The sequence below is a fragment of the Tachypleus tridentatus genome, chromosome 6, assembly GCF_004210375.1.
Source record: "Tachypleus tridentatus isolate NWPU-2018 chromosome 6, ASM421037v1, whole genome shotgun sequence".
NCBI classification, from domain to species: Eukaryota; Metazoa; Arthropoda; class Merostomata; order Xiphosura; family Limulidae; genus Tachypleus; species Tachypleus tridentatus.
The window spans coordinates 48828460-48853416 of NC_134830.1; the positions used below are offsets into that span (position 1 = coordinate 48828460).

At 34.8% G+C, this 24957-nt stretch overlaps 1 protein-coding gene across 4 annotated transcripts in view; it reads left to right on the forward strand.

Moving 5' to 3' along the window:
• The window catches only part of LOC143252440 (transcription factor 7-like 2), a 93015-nt gene that overhangs the window by 17529 nt on the left and 50529 nt on the right, over positions 1-24957 (forward strand). The gene's annotated exons all lie outside the window — the stretch shown is intronic.

Consider the following 24957-nt stretch of genomic DNA (forward strand, 5'->3'; position numbering starts at 1 on the left):
ATTTGTTTGGAAGTATTCCTTGAACCATGTTGATTATATCTGTATGTAAGTATTTCTTAAACTATGTTGATTATATCTGTATGTAAGTATTTCTTAAACTATGTTGATTATATCTGTGTGGAAGTATTCTTTGAACTATGTTGATTATATCTGTATGGAAGTAGTATTCCTTGAACCATGTTGATTATATCTGTATGGAAGTATTCCTTGAAGCCAGTTGATTATATCTGTATGTAAGTATTTCTTAAACTATGTTGATTATATCTGTGTGGAAGTATTCTTTGAACTATGTTGATTATATCTGTATGGAAGTAGTATTCCTTGAACCATCCTTATTATATTTGTATGGAAGTATTCCTTGAACCATGTTAATTATATTTGTATGGAGGTATTCCTTGAACCATGTTAATTATATTTGTATGGAAGTATTCCTTGAAGCATGTTAATTATATCTGTGTGGAAGTATTCTTTGAACCATGTAGATTATATCTGTGTGGAAGTATTCTTTGAACCATGTTGATTATATCTGTGTGGAAGTAGTATTCCTTGAACCATGTTGATTATATCTGTGTGGAAGCATTCCATATGAACAGTCTGCTCTGTTCTTTCAAGAAGAACCTTTAGTTAAAAGAATGTCCCACTTTTCACTCCTTCCCGCCACCACTTATCACTCTGAGAAAGGCTGTCATGATTGATTTACTGTTAAATAATGAAACCAAAATTTCTGTTTGTATGATTGGTTGTTAAGGCAATTAAGACGTGGGCCAGTCAGTTCAACTCACGATATCCCTCCTCTGGAGTGGTAGAAACTGGTTATAACTCGCTGTCGGTAATAATGAAATATCGAAATCATGTAAATGTCATTATATACAAATTTTACAAAACTTACATTTGTATAGTAATATAACTGTTTATACCTATATGGACATTGTCCTGACACGGGTCAGGTTAAGTGTCAGTTACTCTTACCCTCATGCAGTAATTAAATACACATTCTCCTGAAACAGATACCATCTACCCGAGGTAGGAGGGGGTGGGTAGGAAGGATAAGGTGGCGTGCATCTGACATTCCTAAGTCCATAATACGTAAACACCGGTGACGAGAAAATGCAGAAATATGCAAATGTGGATATGTTTTTAAAAACTTTCTCTTAATCTGTAAATGTGTAGTAGAAACGTTAGGCCTAATTGGTTCCTAATTCTTTTAACTTCTAGTATTTGAACCATTATTTTTGAAACATTTAACGGCCGCCCTACGGGGGCTATTCAGATTTCGTCAATCCAGACCTATCTATATATGTATCATATTCGTACTAAAATACAGTGTGATTTAGTGGTGTTCCTCAGCGGTACCTTTATGGAATTGTAATTCAAGAATCCGGGCTTCGATTTCCCACATTGGCCATAGTGGAATTATTCGTCGCATAAGGAAAAAACTTTTATATTGTTTGTTGTGTGTTTTTATGGACTTTAATATTGGTTTTTGTGTCGTTTTTATAGACGTTAATATTGTTTGTTGTGTCGTTTGTATGAACTTTAAAACTTTTATTGTATATATCTTTTTTGACGGACTTTAATATATTTGTAGTGTCTTTTTAATGAACTTCAGTATTGTGTGTTGTGTCGTTTTTATGGACCTTAATACTTTTTATTGTATATATCTTTTTTTTACTGACTTCAATAATGTTTGTCGTATGTGTCTTTTTATTTTAAGTACAGTAGTATTTCATAGCAGGAATTGACAAGAATTCCAAATAATTCACGTGATGATAAACCATCCAATCGAATTCATAAACAACAAACTGTCTATTCCATGTATTAGTTACATGGGATATACTAATAATACTCTAGAAATGTCACTAACATTTCCAGTAGAACAATTCAAAAGTTTCTAAAACAGCAACGTTTTTGTCTACTATCTATTTTCCTGATCACATCATCGGGACTAGTACGCGCCTTTAGAGAGCTCCAATTATCAAATTATCACTACAAGATTTCTCCAGTTTATGTGACTGGTCTGTTGCTATCCGTTTTGGTTATTCCAGTAAAAATCCACATATATGTACAGATGTAATATAAATGATAAATATGTCGTGTACGTACTTGAATATCTTTTCAACCCAATTGATGGCGATACATATCAATGGATGGACATTCGACAGCTTCTAAAAGTAAAGTATATAGTTTATACGGGTATAACATAAACAGTAAACAAACATCAGTATTAAAAATATGAATTTTAAAATTAAGTAGAGATTCTGCTACAAAAAGTAATGGAACAAGAATTAAAACCATTATCACATATTTATAATATTTAATCTGTACTTTGGCAACTTTATGCTGTAGGCCAAATTAAGGATTAAATATTATAAATATGTGATAATGGTTTTAATTCTTATAAAAGGTTTAGCTTTCAGGGATATGGCTATACCAAAAGTTTATAGATGTTGTGCTCGTTTGATGGACGTATAAAAACCGAAGACATAAATTGGAGAAAAAAATTAAAAGTTTAACGGAAAGTAGGGATCGTTTGTTATTCATAGGATTGCTTTAGGAAATGTTTTGAAACAAAATAAATGTGCAATAAGAAATACAGTAATAAGTAAAGTGGTACCAGTTGAATAGATTTTATTTAGCTATGCAAATCACAATGTCTTTGTGTCACAGGAAGCAAAGTTTATTAGTTGCTGGTGCGGTAGCATGGCACTCCACTCACAATTTCTCGAAATTCATCGTTTTACGTACTAGCCCTTTCAGCTGGGGAAAGGGCGTTGTAACGTAACAGTTAATCCCACAATACGTTGGTAAAGAATAACCCAAGAGTTGGCGGTGGGTGGTGGTGACTAGGTAGCTCTCGAGTATCTTCGTACAGAAATTTAACAGAAAAATAAAGAAACAGAAATCAGTACACATGGTTTATCTAAATTCCAACTTTAGGTGCAGGTGATAGTTGTGAATATGTAAACAAATAATTAATACAAAATTTCTGTGGTCAACGAGCGTCAAAGGTGGGCATGGCGGGAATGGACTGGTTTCCCTAATGAGGTACAAACTAAAAACGCAGGCCACTGGCCATTTTAGACCAGCAGACAGTGTTCACCTGAGTGTACGTGACTACATGAAGAAAGACTAGACATGATTAATGTTGTACACGTGATAAGTGATTTAGTCAGTTGACTTGCCTTACGGGTATTGAGCTAGAAAAACAAGCGCGTTCCTTCTGTTGCAGTCGAGTCTATTTCTTGGAAAGTGATCACGTGTGAAGGTTTGGATTATGGTAATTAAATTGCAAGCTTTCAACAAGAAAGTACCTTGGAATTGATGCTTCCACAAGACCTTTCAACTTCTACTAAGTAGCACGTTGTCATTCTGGAAACATGGAGTATCACGTGCGTTAAACGCACAGTTAATATAAATACCTGTGTATTTCAATTTATTTCCTTTTTATCATGGCATAGCTTGAAAATAGTAGTAACTAACACCCTCTAGCGTTAGCTATGCGATATGTATCATTCAGTGAACCGGGACGACTTGGGAGCTGTATTTATTTGATATTGATGTATCAAGTTTTTAGAGTCTGTATTCTAAACCCGGACGGTGTCTTGTGTGACACATGGGCTAAACAAGTAGGTCACAGAGCAATAAGGTTCATCCCTAGGTTCAAATCTAATTGGTGTCTGGAGCAAATTGTAACGATTTATCGCCTGCACGCCTATTCACGATCGGATTGATTGTTAATGTATATTTCACAAACCATGTCCAGCAGCATATCACGGCTTGAACCTTCCATACGCAACCCATCATGTAGACTACCGAGCCATACAAGTCCGAAAAAGGTGAAATTTTTACCGAATGTGTTACAGGGTTTAGTTGAACTTCTTAGATTCTCTGTTTGAAACTTGTTTAAGGCAATAATAATTTTTTAACAAATTTGTACAGATATTTACCTCAACTACGAACTGTCAACTTCGTTATGTACCATTTGGTATTTGACATCGAGCGTGGTTTCAACCGAGACCATGACCTTTGCGGTTTTTTTATCTCTTTCTTGCAGTATGAAATGTCTTTCCAAGTTTAGTGTCATCACTTTATGATGCCACAAACGTTTTGAGATACTTTCATTCAAAGAGATGACGCACGGACGGAAGTCGGATAATTAATGAAAGGTTTCATAAGACATGAGAAGTTGATTTTCTGAAATGTAATTATATAAAAATATGCAAAACTTAAAATTTCCATATATCTTCACATGGACCTAATGAATGTTCGGGACAACTTTAGTGAATATCAGTCCACACATAGATCAGTAGTTACATAGACATACAACAGACAGTAGTGTTATATTTATATAGATAAATAGTCACATGGACACTTAGCAAACAGTACTATTATATTTATATAGATGAGTAGTTACATAGACACACAACAAAAGTACTAGTATATTTATATAGATGAATAGTCACATGGACATACAACATACAGTACTTTTATATTTATATAGATAAGTAATTACATGGACGTACAACAGACAGTACTGTTTTATTTATACAGATAAGTAGTTACATGGACATACAACAGTCAGTACTGTTTTATTTATACAGATAAGTAGTTACATGGACATACAACAGACACTAGTATTATATTTATATAGATAAGTAGTTACATGGACACGCAACAGACAGTACTATTATATTTATATAGATAAGTAGTTGCATGGACATACAAGAGACAGTAGTGGTTTACTTATATATACATTTAAAGCAATTTCTCTGAAAGGTGAAGTTTAATTTTAATATATCGTTACTGTATTTCATCACATTGATCAAAAACCTGCATTATTGTTTAATATAGTTTAGACCAAGGAGACAGTACTGGCTGGAAGACGTCTACAGACTATATCTGTCTTAGAAGTTTTTGAGAGCTTAGTGAATGGGTTGTTTGTTTCTAAGTACAAAAGCTTCACAATACTAGTCGTGCTCTGTCTACCACGGGTATCGAAATTCACTTTGTGGCAATATAAGCCAGTGGTGGTCAAACTTCAAATTGGTAAAGAAGGATTGAAGCTGGACTGTGATAGATACTTCTGAGCTAAATGATGTCTCTTTTATTTCCGCTCATATTGGATTAAAATCCACACTTTGATATCAGCTCGGGTTCCCTGATGAAGTTCTGTTTATGTTGTGAGGATTCATTCACTTCCTATTGTCTTCTGTTGATAACAGATGCTGAAAGCTGTTTTCTGTGGGGTGGAGTTGTCATTAGGTGTCTTCTTGTTCCTGTCGTCTTTTGTTTTATTGTTTTACTGGTTAACCCTTGTTTATTGTTCTACTAGTTAATCCTTGTTTATTGTTCTACTGTTTAGCCCTTGTTTATTGTTCTGTTCGTTAATCTTTGTTGTTTTATTTTGTTGGTTGGTATTTGTTTTATTGTTCTGTTGGTTAATCCTTGTTGTTTTGTTCTGTTTGTTAATCTTTGTTGTATTGTTCTGTTGGTTAATCCTTGTTTTGTTCTGTTCGTTAATCTTTGTTGTATTGTTCTGTTGGTTAATCTTTGTATTGTTCTGTTGGTTTATCTTTGTTTTCTTGTTCTGTTCGTTAACATTTGTTGTTTTATTCTAATGGTTAATATTTGTTTTATTGTTCTATTAGTTAATCCTTGTTGTTTTGTTCTTTTGGTTAATCTGTTTTAGGTTAACCGTAGAAACACGGATTCTTGTTAATCTTCACTTTGGTAACCGTAAGATGTTCATATTTAAACTGCATTCGATATTTATATAAGACTTTCAAATACGTAAAAAATGTCTGATATATCATTGTGACTTATTCAGCCAGACAAGTTGTTTAAACACTACCAAATATCACTGTCATCAATAATTCTAGACAAGGGAAAACCAGAAGAATTAGACTAGGCCTCATACAGTGTGTAGGTTTGATGTGGAAATCCCCGACACCAGTATAATTTAGAAGCAAGAGGTAACCCGAATGATAGATTAGGCTTCACACTTATTCGGTTATGTTATTTTTTAGCTATTTGGATGTTCCACATTTGTACAAGCAAAGAGAGTCAGTAGTTATTTTCTTCACGCGTTATTACCAGCTAAGAGCCCAAACTTTAGGCCTGAGAAGGAAGCGATATCTGAGCTGGTACTGACGTGCGAGTTTGGTTGTTTTCACATTTCACCTGAACGAAACAATGGCGTCTTATGGCGCAAAACAATCAGGCTATTTACACCGAATAACTGTTTTACTGGTGCAACAGAGTACAAGTGGACGAGGTCGATTCTCTTCAAAAGTGACATTTTGCATACAGAACACTAATCTTGACTGTCCATTCATTTTTACTTTAACATGAAGAAGTCTACTAGCCTTGTAAATCCACTCAAGTGTATATTTACCTCAACGCAATGATAATGGCACAAACAGACTACCGATTTGGACAGTTATAAATAATAACAGCATCAGAGTATGCGGATTTTAAACAAAAATGTCTGCTTATTTCTGTCGATTAACTTATGTATATCGTTGAATGAAAGAAGCCCCCCAGTGGCACAGCGGGAGGTCTGCGGACTTGCATACAGGTTTCGATACCTGTAGGGAGGAGAGCACGGATAGCCCATTGTGTAATTTCGTGCTGATCTGAAAAGAAAAAAAAAAAGATTTTGTCAGTTGACAAACAATCATATATCATTATTAAAACACAACCTGTGTATAGTTTAATACAAAGGTAAACACAATCTGTGTATAATCAAATACAAATGTAAACACAATCTGTGTATAGTTTAATACAAAGGTAAACACAATCTGTGTATAATCTAATACAAATGTAAACACAATCTGTGTATAGTTTAATACAGACAAGATACACAGAATATGCGTATTGTTTAATACAGACAAGATAAACAGAATCTGTGTATAGTTTAATACAAACAAAGGTAAACACAATCTGTGTATAGTTTAATACAAAGGTAAACACAATCTGTGTATAGTTTAATACATCTGTGTATAGTTTAATACAAAGGTTAACACCATCTGTTGTATAATTTAATACAAATGTGAACACAACCTGTGTATAGTTTAATACAAGGTAAACACAATCTGTGTATAATCTAATACAAATGTAAACACAATCTGTGTATAATCTAATACAAATGTAAACACAATCTGTGTATAGTTTAATACAGACAAGATACACAGAATATGCGTATTGTTTAATACAGACAAGATAAACTCTGTGTATAGTTTAATACAAACAAAGGTAAACACAATCTGTGTATAGTTTAATACAAAGGTAAACACAATCTGTGTATAGTTTAATACAAAGGTAAACACAATCTGTGTATAGTTTAATACAGAGATAAATACAATCTTTGTATAATTTAATACAAATGTGAACACAACCTGTGTATAATCTAATACAAATGTAAACACAATCTGTGTATAGTTTAATACAAAGGTTAACACCATCTTTGTATAATTTAATACAAATGTGAACACAACCTGTGTATAGTTTAATACAAAGGTAAACACAATCTGTGTATAATCTAATACAAATGTAAACACAACCTGTGTATAGTTTAATACAAAGGTAAACACAATCTGTGTATAATCTAATACAAATGTAAACACAATCTGTGTATAGTTTAATACAGACAAGATACACAGAATATGCGTATTGTTTAATACAGACAAGATTAACAGAATCTGTGTATAGTTTAATACAAACAAAGGTAAACACAATCTGTGTATAGTTTAATACAAAGGTAAACACAATCTGTGTATAGTTTAATACAAAGGTAAACACAATCTGTGTATAGTTTAATACAGAGATAAATACAATCTTTATATAATTTAATACAAATGTGAACACAACCTGTGTATAATCTAATACAAATGTAAACACAATCTGTGTATAGTTTAATACAAAGGTTAACACCATCTTTGTATAATTTAATACAAATGTGAACACAACCTGTGTATAGTTTAATACAAAGGTAAACACAATCTGTGTATAATCTAATACAAATGTAAACACAACCTGTGTATAGTTTAATACAAAGGTAAACACAATCTGTGTATAATCTAATACAAAATGTAAACACAATCTGTGTATAGTTTAATACAGACAAGATACACAGAATATGCGTGTATTGTTTAATACAGACAAGATAAACAGAATCTGTGTATAGTTTAATACAAACAAAGGTAAACACAATCTGTGTATAGTTTAATACAAAAGGTAAACACAATCTGTGTATAGTTTAATACAAAGGTAAACACAATCTGTGTATAGTTTAATACAGAGATAAATACAATCTTTTGTATAATTTAATACAAATGTGAACACAACCTGTGTATAATCTAATACAAATGTAAACACAATCTGTGTATAGTTTAATACAAAGGTTAACACCATCTTTGTATAACAAATGTGAACACAACCTGTGTATAGTTTAATACAAAGGTAAACACAATCTGTGTATAATCAAATACAAATGTAAACACAATCTGTGTATAGTTTAATACAAAGGTAAACACAATCTGTGTATAATCTAATACAAATGTAAACACAATCTGTGTATAGTTTAATACAAAGGTAAACACAATCTGTGTATAATTTAATACAGACAAGATACACAGAATATGCGTATTGTTTAATACAGACAAGATAAACAGAATCTGTGTATAGTTTAATACAAACAAAGGTGAACAGAATCTGTGTATAATCGAATACAAAGGTAAACACAATCTGTGTATGGTTTAATACAGAGATAAATACAACCTTTATATAATTTAATACAAATGTGAACACAACCTGTGTTTAGTTTAATACAAAGGTAAACACAATCTGTGTATAATCTAATGCAAATGTAAACACAATCTGTGTATAGTTTAATACAAAGGTAAACGCCATCTTTGTATAATTTGATACAAATGTGAACACAACCTGTGTATAGTTTAATACAAAGGTAAACACAATCTGTGTATAACTTAATACAGACAAGATAAACAGAATATGCGTATAGTTTAATACAGACAAATTAAACAATCTGTGTATAATTTAATACAGACAAATTAAACAATCTGTGTATAGTTTAATACAGACAGAGATAAACATAAATTGTCAGACCAGATGAACACTGTCCATTCGCGAATGGTGTAAGTAATGTGCTTATGACAGTCTATGGGTATTTGCTTCCGTCCCTAATTTTGTACTATTGAGCAGAGAAAATGCAGCCAATTAATAACACCTTATCTTACACCATCTACACTAAAGGATATACTGTGACACCTATAACACACTAGTGGCTTAAATTTTATGGAGGAGGAATATTTTGTGGTATAATACGGATTTACAATTTGTTCACCGGCTCCGAAAATGAGAGCTATTCCACAGAGCGGAACTGCTAAGAAATTGGAAGAACCGTTTATGAGTCTGTCTAGTAGTTATTCTATTTATGTTACTCTAGTTTTGTAGTGATCCATGGTTCCAGTAAGGAACACCTAGAAATAGTCTACATACACAGACACAAAGAAACTAATTAGGTCATAGTAGTGGCCATCTATATCCAGCAAGTGTCTTTAAATACACTTGGATTTGATCAAAATATTACGTAAAACTGGAAATCAGATGAATCATCAAATAAATAGCTTGTATATGTATAACCTTATTTATTTGTTTCGTAAATATTGATAGTCTTAAAGTTTGTACATGACGGTGGGGCTGAAATGTAATTTTATTTATTTGAATATATTATTTGAAACTATAAAGAACGACAAATGTTGTTTTTAGTGTAGAAATTAACGTGAATCATAGTCAGATGTAAAACATTTTGTTTCTTCTTTATGATGTGACCTTGAAAATGTAATAAAAAATTTCAGATACATGAATAAATCATCATTTTCTCGCTCGTGTTCAGGACCCGTACTTGAGCCTTTACATCGAAACGAATGACCGACACTTGTTAATTAGAGTAGTTTAAATTGGGTAGAAGATTTTACGCATAACCATACGCCCTCGGCCCGGCATGGCTAGGTGGTTAAGGCGCTCGACTCGTAATCCGAGGGTTGCGGGTTCGAATCCCCGTCACACCAAACATGCTCGCCCTTTCAGCCGTGGGGGCGTTATAATGTAACGGTCAATCTCACTATTTGTTGGTAAAAGTGCAGCCCAAGAGTTGGCGGTGGATGGTGATGACTAGCTGCCTTCACTCTAGTCTTACACTGCTAAATTAGGGACGGGTAGCGCAGATAGCCCTCGAGTAGTTTTGCTCGAGGCCCGGCATGGCCAAACGCGTTAAGGCGTGCGATTCGTAATCTGAGGGTCGCGGGTTCGCATCCCTGTCGCGCCAAACATTCTCGCCCTTTCAGCCGTAGGGGCGTTATAATGTGACAGTCAATCCCACTATTCGTTGGTAAAAGATTAGCCCAAGAGTCGGCGGTGAGTGGTGATGACTAGCTGCCTTCCCTCTAGTCTTACACTGCTAAATTAGGGACGGCTAGCACAGATAGCCTTCGAGTAGCTTTGTGCGAAATTCAAAAACAAAGGTTTGCTCGAAATTCAAAACAAACCAAACGACATATGGCTTTCTGTTTTAACAACGCGGTTAGTTTATAAAATATGTAACGTTTTGTCTCTTTTTAACACGATAGTTGGTTTATAAAATATGGTTTATTACAGTACAGGTCTGGGCATCAACAATGCCTGGATACTTACTGTTTTTACCACATTACGATAATGACATTACGTGTAATGTTTGCTTGTTGTTTTGGACAAAGGTGCACAGTGGGCTGTTTATGTTGTCCCTTCTGTGGTATCAAATCCGATTTACATCGTTATAAACCCTCGACCTGTCTCTGAGATACTGGGGAAGAGGCCATTGTGTGATTTTAAGGTGTATTTTAGTGCTAACTGACCCGATAAGTACTAATTTGTAATATCATTATTGTTTCATGTTTGGAATGTTTTTCTTTCTTAATGATGTGTTATTATTTATCGATTTTATTTGATTTTCTATTTTTGTTAATTTGGGAGCATGTCAAAAAATGGTAATATTATTACTTGTTTCTTGTATGTTAACCGGTTAATATTGTTTGATAAACACGTTTGTAGCATGTTAATCGGTCCCTATTTTTGGATAATACGTTTGTAACGCATTAAGCGATTCATATTGTTGGATAACATGTTTGTAATGTGTTAACCAGTTCAGATTGTTCGATAAACATGTTTGTAGCGTTTTAACGGATTAATGTTGTTCGATAAACACGTTTGTAGCGTGTTAAGTGGTTAATATTGTCGGGTAACAAGTTTGTAACTCGTTAACGGCCTAATGTTATTGGACTGTGTGTTTTTTAAAGTTTATGTTCCATGTATATGTGTAGCTGTTCATACTATTTCCCGTATTACTCTTCGACTTACCGCTGTTACACTTTGTTTAATTTATTCAACTTTGCGTTTCTTGCTATGATTGTAACTTTTCGGGTTTAAGTATAAGTCTTACTACTGTATAATTGTTAGAATGGCTGTTTAGGTTATGAGGCGAAAATTATTTTTGTTTGTGTTAATTTTGTAACTAATTTTATTAATATTTACTAACCGACTGGTATACCGTGTGCTACTAATGTTTTATAATACTGGTTTGTTTCTCTATTGGCGTGTTTTAGTACTGTCTGTTACTGAGTGTTTCCTACCTTTTTGTACCATTTTTGTGTTTTTAAGTTTCGCACAAAGCTGTACGAAGGCTCTCTGCATTAGCTATTCCTAATGTAGCAATGAAAGACCAGAGGGAAGGCACCTCATCATTACCACTGAACGCGTGTTCTTGGGCCACTCTTTTACCAAGAAATAATAGGATTGACCGTAACTTATAATCTCACCACGGCTGAAAGGACCATCACATTTGGTGTGACAGCGATTCGAATCCTCATATTACGAGTCGAGCAACCTAACAACCTCGGCATCCCGGGCGTTTTTCACACCACTAGAAAAGGTTTAGTATAAAATTCAGACGAGTTAAAATGTTTTTAAAATACTACATGTTTATAATGTTTTCTCTAACTAACTATAAATGTTTCGTGAACCGCCGTCATTTGCTGTAGCAGACCGACCTTTCATCCGACGCAAAGGTTCCCTTGCTCCGCGTGAAATGAAACGTCACTTTCGTGTGGCGTCCGTCGGCTTCTCGTGTTTTGTTACCTATATCGTTTCTTCGTCGAACCGTCATTCATGGTATTAAGGCGGAAAAATTGGAGGTGCTGAAAACTCCAACCTTTCGACCGATTTCTTATCCATTCAAAGTTGATCTTTGAACCTTAAGTCGAATTTCTCTTCGTCAAAAATGATACAGCCAGCCAGACTGGAAAATAATTGTTTTATATATATATATCTGTAGATTAAGAAAATTAATCACGAATGGTATTTAATAACCACAAATACATAAGTTTTTCTATTTATCTTTTTACTTTATCCTGCTTTGAATTATTAGGTTAACGTGTACGTTGATAATTATTAGGTTTTTTCCGTATATTGACGTGTTTCCATATCAACGCATTAACGTTAATGGCTTCTCAAGGTACTTGAAATACCCCTACAACTGAAAACAAAAACGTTATCATATGTACCGACCTGTTTATTATTTCTGAGTGGTTAACTGTAGGTAGTCGTTTCTCAGTAGCTGAGCTGACGGTAGGGGGCGTAGACGATAAATATTGTTTGTTTGTAAAGAGAGATTGATTTATGGTCACTAAGCCTAGAATTGAGTAATTCTATGTTTAATTAAAACTTGTATCGCTGTGTATGTGTCATTAATTAATAAAATGTACACCAGTGGAGTTGAGATTAAGGAACCGTAATGAATTTTGTAGGCTTATTTCTTGTGATAACTGCTAGGGTTTTAAGCTTCGTGTTTTTTTTGTTTGTTTATTTTTTGTTGTTTTTGTTGCATAGCTACAAATTGAACTACCTGCGCTCTGGTTCTGCAACGATCGAATCTCGGATTTTAGCATCGTAAGTCAATCAGCTCAGCTGGCAGTACGTTTAATTAAAACATCTGATCATTTATAAAATGTCATCGTTGATTTCGTTTATTCTGTTTTATTTTATAAAGTGCAACTAATGTTTTGACCTGTAAACAGAAATTCACAATGATAATCTAGCAAGTACAGGTTTCGATACGAGGCTACATACTTATTGTCTGAACTAGCTTTTTTATTTTGTTTTAGAAGTGTAATAGAATGGCACCAATAATGTTGCGTTTGTGAAACTCTTAAGATCTCTCAACATTTAAAAACTATGTTGATTTCAAGGCAGAAATTACCTTACCAGGATTCGAACTCTGTTATTGTGTTTTACTCCACTACAGCTGCAGTTGCGTATATGGACAATAAAAGTTGTCCTGGCAGTGTCCATTCGTTTGCTGCTGAACACAAGTCTATACAATAAGCTATATTTGCTTTACCCACTGCGAGTGTCGACAAAAAACACCCTTCTTTTCAAAAGTAAGTTAAAGATTTTTTTTCCATTTCCTAAAATTTCATATTGATATTAGCATTGATCATTTAATCTCCGTTTGTACTGAATGATCAGTCCCAGATAAGAAACTAATTAAGAAGAAAAAATGTTTCTTTTTTTTTGTGAAAGAAGTTCATAAAGAAAAGGGAACTTTGTCCGTCGACTGATTGAAAGAAATATTTCTAAAATAGGAGCATGAACGGAAAAAGTCGCATAAAGAGAGAGACGTGCTTGAGTGTATATTTGTGGTTGATTGGTTTATATATATTTTATAGCGATATCATATACATTCATGATTTTATTGTACCATGTCGAATAAATGGATTTGAGTTAGATTAAATATCTCCGTATTCACACTTTTTGTGTGGAAATGTGACAACTGTTAAAAGAGTCCTGACTTTGGTAGCAGTTTTTTCATGCACTTGGTAAAAGGACAAGGTACTGTGGCATTTCTAGGCTACTTGACGAACCTGAGCCCTCTATTGAACTGGGCACATTCATTGTATCAAAAACCAAACACATTTGACAAGAATACGTTGCATTGAGTATTTTTTGCTTAAAAACAAACGTAAGACATTTATCTTTATTTAAACAATACACAGAATGACGTGGGGAAGTTAAGTTAGACTTAGAGTTTCTCTCTTTGTTCATTAATTCAGTTCCTAAAAGCTGAAAAGGGTAGAGCTAAAAATTTCCAACAACACGTCAGTATCATTCATGTTAAAGAGTAGACGATTTTATCATATAAGGGTACCTTGTGGTATAAGTTATTTACGAAATCTCTTCGTGTATTGTTAGTTAGAAAGAAGTCGCCTCTGAAACTGTTTACACTATATAACCAGAAGGGGGGTATCCTCCGTAAGAATTATGCCTCTGAGAATTAGCCAGAAACAAATCAAATTATTTCAGAAACTAATATTACTCAGTAAAATAACTTTGCATTTTTCGTGGCTCAGCTGATAAAGCCAAAAATAGTTTCTATACCTGCAGTGATAAGAGTACGAATAGTGCATTGTATAGCTTTGTTCTTAACAACATACATTGAATATTGTTGTGGATTTAATTACATCTAGTTGTTATTTATAACCATCAAAAAGAATTTCAGAAAATAAAATAAACGTAGAATGTAAGTGCTTAGATATATGGTAAATGTTGTTCATATACACGTGTTTCTCTACACAAGAACAGGTGAGGTAGACACACATATTTCTGTAAACAAGAACAGGTGAAGTAGTCACGCGTGTTTCTGTAAACAAGAACAGGTGAAGTAGCCACACGTGTTTCTGTACACAAGAACAGTTGATGTAGTCACTCGTTTTCTGTACACAAAACAGGTGAGGTAGGCACACGTGTTTCTGTAAACAATAATAGGTGAGGTGGTCACACATTTTTCTGTACACAGGAACAGGTGAGGTAGATACACATTCTGTAAACAAGAATAGGTGAGGTGGTCACACGTGTTTCTGTAGACAATAACAGGTGAGGTAGACACACGTGTTTCTGTAGATAAGAACAGGTGAAGTAGTCACACGTGTTTCTGTAAACAATAATAGGTGAGGTGATCATACATGTTTCCGTACACAGGAATAGGTGAGGTAGATACACATGTTTCTGTAAACAAGAATAGGTGAGGGGGTCACACGTGTTTCAGTAGACAAGAACAAGTGAAGTAGTCACACGTGTTTCTGTACACTAGAACAGGTGAGGTAGCAACACATGTTTCTGTAAGCAAGAACAGGTGAGGTAGACACACGTGTTTCTGTAGACAAGGACAAGTGAGGTAATCACACGTGTAACTGTACACAGGAACTGGTCATGTAATCACACGTGAGTATCTATCTATACACTGTATCGTCCTAATATGTCGCTATTCATATTCCCGCTGAGCTCTAAGCCTGCTGATTCAAACCTGGTTCGATTACAGATTAATATGAAATACAACAACAGGTGCGAATATCCTCCTGCGCGTGGTTAACGAGGATCGTGATCATTTAGTTTGGGTGGCTTTACGCCCGACTTCATGATCTGGTTTGATTGAAAATGGTCACGATAGACGTTCTAGAAGAAGAGGGAACGACGTGCCCGTGTTAACCTTTCCTCAACATCGAGTACGAAGACGGAGTATTTAGTTTGACAAATGGGAACACTAATAACATTGCAACACGAAAGTTAGGGCGTTGGGCTCAGTGAGGAACAGAAGGTGTGGTGTCTTCGTCGATCGGAAATGAATAAGCCCTAAAATTATAGCAGTCAATGGTCAGCTCGTGATACGTTTCACCGGACGTACGTGCCCCCGCGTGCTTATTATCTGCCTCAGAGCTAGCCATAAACTATTCGGTAATTAACCTCAGCAGGGGAGGAGCATCACGGGTTACTCGAGGTTTATTGGGACCTCACTCTAATTATATTTGCGGATTAAAAGCGTGATCGCACTATAAACCAAAAATAGGTCCGTGACTTCTCAGGGACAGCAACAAAACTTATTTAAGGAAAAGATATCTTATCATGATGGTTTTAATCCACCTGAAGACTCGAACCCTGATGCTATAGAATTATTATTATTTCGAGAAGTATTATTCTTGCTTGAATAAGGCCATGAACTGGAAGATGGTGTCAGGTGTGGGAGTAGGGATTTGTACATGAATCCCAGGATCATGTCTAACGTCTTTTTCCCCTAAAAATACGCTCCGCACTTTGAGGTCTTGTGTGCTATGTAACGACGAAAATAAAAATCCCTCTATAAGGTCCGTTAAAACGAGAGGTCCCAAGAGGTGGCGGTGGGTGCTGGTAACTCTGAGTGCTAGTTTTATCACTTAAAAATGATGGACAAGTACACATAAAATTAAAACTTTTATTGCATTAATAGCCAGTTACTAAAATAAACTTTACAATCAGGTCGTGGGTAAGAAACGTTTATAATTGCTGCTACCCTGAGCGAAGGTTCTAGAAGATTCCCGTTGTTTTATCAATGTAAAATGCTCGTTAACAAATATTTGTAAATTTGTTTATGGAAGTGATAAAAATACCTTTCAAATGTGCATGTATTTTTAACCCTAAAAGTATCGGTGGATCTTGTTAATCGTACATTCATTGATGGGTTTTATTCACCACAGAATTATCGATCAGTCCCATATACCTAGAATTTCTAAACTGTTTGTTGAAGACATTTTATAGATCCATGACTGTTGTTAGACAGTCTTTCATAACACAAACACTATCTGTATTATTTTTTAATACACTTAATTACTGTTAAGGTCACCTTTGAACTTTACATTAAACATGAATTGTTTCGCCTGATGTTTGTGGTCAGTTCTGTAAACTTGCAACTTGCAGGTTGTAGTATATCACCCAGTTGGCAATAATAAAAACAAGGTTTAAAAATATACGGTAGACAACCATGTTTTTTATTTATTATATTTTACCACTCATACGTCATAGTGTAAAACAGTATTTTCTGTTATAAGTCCGTGGGATTTCACAAAAACAAAGTCTCACAAAATATTCACGTCTAAAATGTGATGGCGTGATACAGTTTCATTGTATTTACAATGTAACGGATCCTTATATTTCATTGTATTTACAACGTAACGATTCCTTATATTTCATTGTATTTAAAATGTAACGGTTTCTTACATTTTAGGGAGGTCTCTGGTTTCGAGAAGATTAAAAAAAGACTGGTTTAGAAAACCTGTATTTAACAGTGTTTGGTGCTCTAAAGAAATCAGGTAGTTTTAACAATGTTTGGTGATATAAAGACGCTTAAAATACAGGGTGTACCAGTGTTGTTGTTTATATAGACGGTTGAAGTACCAGGTTTACAGTCTTGTTGTTTATATAGATGGTTGAAGTTTCGGGTTTACTAGTCTTTTTTATATAGACGGTTGAAGTACAGGGTATACCGATTTTGTTATTTATATAGATGGTTGAAGTACCGTGTTTACATGTCTTGTTTATACAGACGGGTGAAGCACCCATGTACCAACCAGTGTTGTTCCTATAGACAGTCGAAGTACAGGATGTACTAGTCTTGTTGTTTATATAGACGGTTGAAGTACATGGTGTACTAGTCTTGTTGTTATACAGACGGTTGAAGTACATGGTGTACTAGTCTTGTTGTTTATATAGACGGTTGAAGTACATGGTGAACTAGTCTTTTTGTTATACAGACGGTTGAAGTACATGGTGTACTAGTCTTGTTGTTATACAGACGGTTGAAGTACATGGTGTACTAGTCTTGTTGTTTATATAGACGGTTGAAGTACATGGTGTACTAGTCTTTTTGTTATACAGACGGTTGAACGTAGGGTGTACCAGTCTTGTTGTTATACAGACGGTTGAAGTACATGGTGTACCAGTCTTGTTGTTTATATAGACGGTTGAAGCGCAGGGTGTACCAGTCTTGTTGTTATACAGACGGTTGAAGTACATGGTGTACTAGTCTTGTTGTTTATATAGACGGTTGAAGTACATGGCGTACTAGTCTTTTTGTTATACAGACGGTTGAACGCAGGGTGTACCAGTTTTGTTGTTATACAGACGGTTGAAGTACATGGTGTACCAGTCTTGTTGTTATACAGATGGTTGAAGTACATGGTGTACTAGTCTTGTTGTTTATATAGACGGTTGAAGTACATGGTGTACTAGTCTTTTTGTTATACAGACGGTTGAACGCAGGGTGTACCAGTCTTGTTGTTATACAGACGGTTGAAGTACATGGTGTACCAGTCTTGTTGTTTATATAGACGGTTGAAGTACATGGTGTACTAGTCTTGTTGTTATACAGACGGTTGAAGTACATGGTGTACCAGTCTTGTTGTTTATATAGACGGTTGAAGCGCAGGGTGTACCAGTCTTGTTGTTTATATAGACGGTTGAAGTACATGGTGTACTAGTCTTTTTGTTATACAGACGGTTGAACGTAAGGTGTACCAGTCTTGTTGTTATACAGACGGTTGAACGCAGGGTGTACCAGTTTTGTTGTTATACAGACGGTTGAAGTACATGATGTACTAGTCTTGTTGTTTATATAGACGGTTGAAGTACATGGTGTACTAGTCTTTTTGTTATACAGACGGTTGAACGCAGGGTGTACCAGTCTTGTTGTTATACAGACGGTTGAAGTGCATGGTGTACCAGTCTTGTTGTTTATATAGACGGTTGAAGCGCAGGGTGTACCAGTCTTGTTGTTTATATGGACGGTTGAAGCGCAGGGTGTACCAGTTTTGTTGTTTATATGGACGGTTGAAGCGCAGGATGTACCAGTCTGTGTCAACAACGAGCCTGAACTAAACAGAGTAAGGAAGAAAAAGATTCAGTGGACGTAACACAGTAAGTCAGACATTGTTCCTGTTAATACGATACGTCTAGCACTAAATACATTCAGACACTATTCCTGTTAACATGGTACGTTTAACACTAAACTACATTTAGACACTGTTCCTGTAACACGATACGTCTAACATTAAACTACATTTAGATACTGTTCCTGTTAATACGGTACGTCTGACACTAAACTTCATTAAGACACTTTGGTTTTGTTCACACATACACCTACCACCAATCAGACTCTGTATTATATACATCCTATAAAGTTATGAGTTAAACAGTTATATCTCCGTTAATATGAAGATAATGACATATTAAGTAAAGGGTTGTTATGATACGTGTTAGAGGTTCCAGCTTCTCGACTTTGGCTGTAACTCCCCTGATTACTATTGCGTTTCATAATAAGAAAGAAAGTCGTATAGTAAAAATATAATTATTTAACAATCACATCTTCAATATTTAGTCAAGTTATAGAAGTTATAACACACTTTCTCGTTTCCTCTTATAAAACGATTGGGAATGCTATTTGTAATTAGGCTTAATGAATTTTTAGGTTATGCATGAGATCAACCGAGACTGAAATGTTATTGTTACTAAAGGTAATATTGAGTAACTTCTGGCAGATCTCTAAATAAAGAAAGAACTACTGAGTGAAGTAACTTTAATAAGCGTAAAGTGAAATATATGTCGATGATGAGAAAGGCGGTTTTTAGCAATTTGAACTCGATCCGGGGATTTGTGGGCGTGAACGATGAAAGGTATTCGTTACCATGGTTATAAGACAGGCGGAACGAGATCAAAGCGTTAATTTTAAAAGCCACCGAGACTGAAAAATTCAGTAGCTTTATACGTTATTAAATCATCAGACAGTTTAATAAGATAGACATTCCGAACGTACCACCGCTCTATTTCAAATCTTCTTTCACCAATAAATACTACAAAGTTGATGATATTTGTAGTCCATGTACAAAATACCATCACATGTTTTGAGATAAGTTTAATAACTTTATCACAAAGTTTTATTTACTATCAATCTGTCTGTGTCTAACGTCCATCAGCTATTGATATTTACTTTCATCTTACAGAAATAGTTCACACATAGTTTACTAAAACTGTTGATATCTACACAAGTGAAACAGTTGATATTTACCTTACTAAAACTGTTGATATTTACCTTACTAAAACTGTTGATATCTACACAAGTGAAACAGTTGATATTTACCTTACTAAAACTGTTGATATCTACACAACTGAAACAGTTGATATTTACCTTACTAAAACTGTTGATATCTACACAACTGAAACACTTGATGCCTACATTACAGCAATAATTGATACTTTTGTTTTTTAGATGTTTTTTTATTCGTGCTTGTAAGTCTACGCTACAAGCCATCTAAGAGAAAAGTAAAAAATGTTCTATTCGTTACCGTCTACGATAATGGGTGTGCCTGTGTATATAGTAATATATATAAACACATACATTCAAGCAGTGAGACGTCAGTTCTAGTGTATCTAAATCGTCACTTCATTACGTGTTACAGTAAAGTTTATTGTGAAACTGGATTCGCGCCATTCAGAGGCCAAAACTTGGCTTATGTTTATTGAAAGATTCGATATGACAGCCCCACCTATGTAGTGATTATTGTGACGTAGAAAATAAATGATTTCGTCTATTTATGTTTGCCCCTTTTACCGTTAGAACTGTACAGGGAGAGTGAAAATTATAAGTGCTCTAAGGTTCTATATATTTGAATAATCTTTATCACCTTTTGAAGTAACATTGAACTTTTTAAACGAAACTTTAGTTATTGCGTTAACGAATGAACTTTGAAAGAAATGTGAGCTGCTCTTGTGAGATGTGTTTCATAACGTATTTCACTCCATTACCCACTCACTGTTTCCCTCTAGTTTTCACTGCTACATTTATAGGTAAAAAACTATCTCATTACCTCTCTCCAATGAATATATATTTAAGAAATATAAATCAAGCTGGCCACCATGCACTAGACGTTTAGAATTAGTATAATATTCATAGCTTTTGTTTCTCTTTTTATTCTTTCTATTTCTCTTTTTTTTTGTTAAATATATATATATAGATATAGATTTAAATAATAATAAAAATATAAAAGGAAATAAAAATACATAAATTCGAAAAAAATGCAGCTCATGACAATATATGAACATTGCCCTAAAAAGAACCAGAGTACTGTGGGTTACTCTGGCCCTAAAGCACTACAACTACAACGTAGCTCACATGAAAGTTAGGGATGGAGGAAGAGGTCTTTTGGACCTGACCCTCCTGGGTATCTAAAATCTAACATACCCACAAAGAAGAAAGCGAACTATCCCAGTGGAAGGTTCATATTTGTAACACAATAAAAACATAATGTACATTTTAATATTCAATGTCTCATCTAACCCATGAAGCTGTTAAACTTTAAGAAGTATGAATATTGAAATACTGTCTCGTTTTACACGCCATTGCTTAGAATTCTTATCAATGCTGTAAGTATAGCTACCAGTTTGGTGCCCAGTTTTGATTTCATTCCTTTTACTCGCACGTTGTAACCTTTCTTGGTTACACTTTGTTTTCACACTTAAGATGTTTCTGATTAGATGCTTTGTAACGGTGACAGTTAATGTACATTATTTTCAGTAGTGACTGTTAACATACAGTTTTTTAACGGTGACAGCATGATTTTTTTTAGCAGTGACAGTTAATATGTGTTATTTATAATAACGCATGTAGGATATATTATTTATTGGTAACAGTAACAGTTAACACACGTTCTTTGTAACGGTTCTAGTTAACATAAATTATTTTTAGCTGATTCCTTACCTGGGTTAAGGCGTTCGATTCGTAATCTGAGGGTCGCGGGTTCGAATCTTCGTCACACCAAACATGCTCGCCCTTTCAGCCGTGGGAGCGTATAATGTGACGGTCAATCCAAGTATTCGTTGGTAAAATATTAGCCCAAGCGTTGGCGGTGGGTGGTGATAACTAGCTGTTTTCTCTCTAGTCTTACACTACTAAATTAGGGATGGCTAGCGCAGATAGCCCTCGTGTAGCTTTGCGCGAAATTTGAAAACAAATCTTTATAGTTAGGAAGATTTACCAATAAAATATTTCGATAAAAATTGGAGAAAAAATGAGTCGTTACTAGACAGGTATTGCATATATGATGAAGAGAGTCCTAAACACGTCTCCCCGATTAATTTATACATTATATCATTAAAATTAAGTTAAAAATCAATAAAAATAAAAAGTAAAAAATATATATACTAGTGCTAAAATAAAACAGGTCACCTATAATCTAGACTTAGATAATCTGAAAGTACAGTATACATGGGCATTGCCCTGAAAGGGCCTGAGTTATGCTCATCACTCTGGCCCTCATGTATTAACTTTAAATAAATATACTAACAGGTCCACTCTAACAATGTAAAGGAAGGAGGAAGAGGTCTAGTGTACCTGACCCTCCCGGGTGTACAAAATTTATATACCCAAACAACAAGGGAGAGAGAGAGATTTACCACACGTAGCTGTTCATGTTAACGATTGTTATATTTTATAGAAGGTTAAAAAAAATAATTAAAAGACTGGAGTCTAATGTTGATTATGAACTATATTTCATATAGGTTTTTTTATTTTCACAACAGAACTACAGTTAGCTGGAATGTGTCTTTCATGTTCACTTTAGCCACTTTGTAGTATTTTGTCTCTTTCTGTGTGGTTTGTGTATAAATGCTTTGTATTTAGCGGTAAATAACCCCCTTTGTATGAAACTGACGAGGTATCTTATTTCGGGGGCGTTACCGCAGCGAGGGAACAAGAGAGGGGGTAGTGAATAGCGTTGTAAAACGGGAATAGTACAATAATTGCGTCTTTTCAAGAAATCCGTGAAAATCCAGTGGATCCGGTGGGGGTCGAACTCACTCGCTCTATCTATCCTTGTATTACTACTACCCTATTATTGCATTTTATATTTAAACAACAACGAAGAATAGTTTGAAAGAATAATTTCGAATTAAATACGCTTACGTTTATTGTCTATAGTTAAACCAGAGTTTGATACTTGGTCTTGCATAACTATTCGCGTCCATAGTTTTTACACGTGTTTCCATCAAGATGACATGTAAATATGTAAGTGGCTCATTACTAACAGTTGTAAATCCACGGGAATCTTAAAACATTGGTTTTACATAACCAACTTTAAGAGATTTTGAATAACATATAATGAAATATGTGGTTATTCCTCATGGATCTGTAATATATTTTTCTCTGCGACATATTGCTACACGTGAAAACTGTTGAAGGACTTTCAATTGGTTAACACTTAGAGGAAGATGTTGTTATGATTGGTTAACACTTTGAGGGAAACCTTCCTGTGATTTGATTGGGTTGTCATCGTAGAAGAAATTTCGCTGTAATTAGGATTTTCAGAGAAAGAGTTGAACAACTATCTCCGAGTTTCTGATTTTCCTTCTGATGTTTCCATTATCCTTGTGTCTATTGCTCTTTCCGATAGAGTTGGTTTATGTTGTAATATCTCGGGTTACGTGAGACCTTCTCTGTTTTGGCTACAACATTGAGAAGCTGTTATTGTTGGTTTTATTCATCACTTAGCAGATTCTGTTGGAAAGGTAACATAAAACGACCGTTTTTCTCTCTCGAGTCCACCCTCTAATGTACGTGCTCAGTTTTCAGGTAAGAGCCCCAACTGTATAGCAATATCACAATGGATAGGATGAGAGAGGTCCATAACATTTTTTTAACCTAATGACCTTGCTGACGGTGGAGATTGAAAACTGAATATGTACCTGAAAATCAGTTGGAGTATAAAGACGAGGGAGAGCTGGCTCGAGTTACTCTCTTTAACAGATCAAGTCATCCTGGAAACTCACCGTAGGGGTCCTCAAGGACCAATACCGTATATTCATTTGAGTCTGTCAATCAAGAATTTCTCAGAATGCAGGTCCCTCTCAGTCTTTTCTTTACCACTAACATGGATTTTGTCACCTTATGTTTAAGTTATAGCTACAGATTGTTCATAAATATCAATTAATTTTGTCTCTATTCATCTACATACACGTACTTCAGTAAAAAACATAAATGTAATACTACCAATTTGTATACAGTACCACAACACAAGATAACATAAACAGCGGACACAACTGTGCCAGTTTGTGTAAAGTACCACAACACTAGGTAATATAAACAGCGGACACAACTGTACCAGTTTGTATACAGTACCATAACACTAGGTACCATAAACAGTGTATACAATCTCTTAACTGGTTTTCTTCACTGTGTTCTTCTGTCCATCCATTTTCTTTCATTACGATTATAGGATGTTAATTATGGTCCTTCTTGAAAAGCGAGTGGTGTGGTAATTCCATGGCAACACATCATATAAATATGTGTATTTATATAGAAGATAGGGGCCACTCCTGTAGCTGATACGTTAACGACCGTACGATAGTTTTCCTTGTTTTTTACTGGTCTTAATTTCACAAGAGGTCGTCTTTAACCAGAAATATATCTTAGCACAATGATAAACCATTATAATTATTAGCATTGACGATTTTTGTTTTTTCGCTGAACACGTCTTCGAAGTCTCGTGAGTGTCAATCAGTTCGATAGCGGACGCTGCTGCCTAGGAGGCTAGAAACAGCTGTGGTTGAGAACCAAGTAATTTTAACTGGTAGTTCTTAACAAGGACTCCTGCTGTTGAGGTTATATCCTTTTTAAATATCGCCTCAAACGAGGCTAAAATATAAAACAGTCAGTTCCTCTGTACACGTACATGAAAAACAAAAACACCGACGAGACCAAAGAGCGCTTTGTTCGATACTGTTGCTAGGGCTGCACGTGATAAGAAGTGTCTAGTAAACAGTGTTAGTTGACGTGCATTTTTCGTTGTTTCAACCATTCTGTATTGAAAAAATCATGGCCGAGCAAGTCTGAATTAAGGTTCAGATTTTACGGTTTAATATGATAATCCGACATAATCAGTAAATCGCCGATTCCTGAAACATTTTTTTGTTAATTTCCTCAAGTTGTGAACGTTAATATTTAAAACAATGGTGGTGTTTTACCGTTTTTCAGAACAGACTGTTTAACCT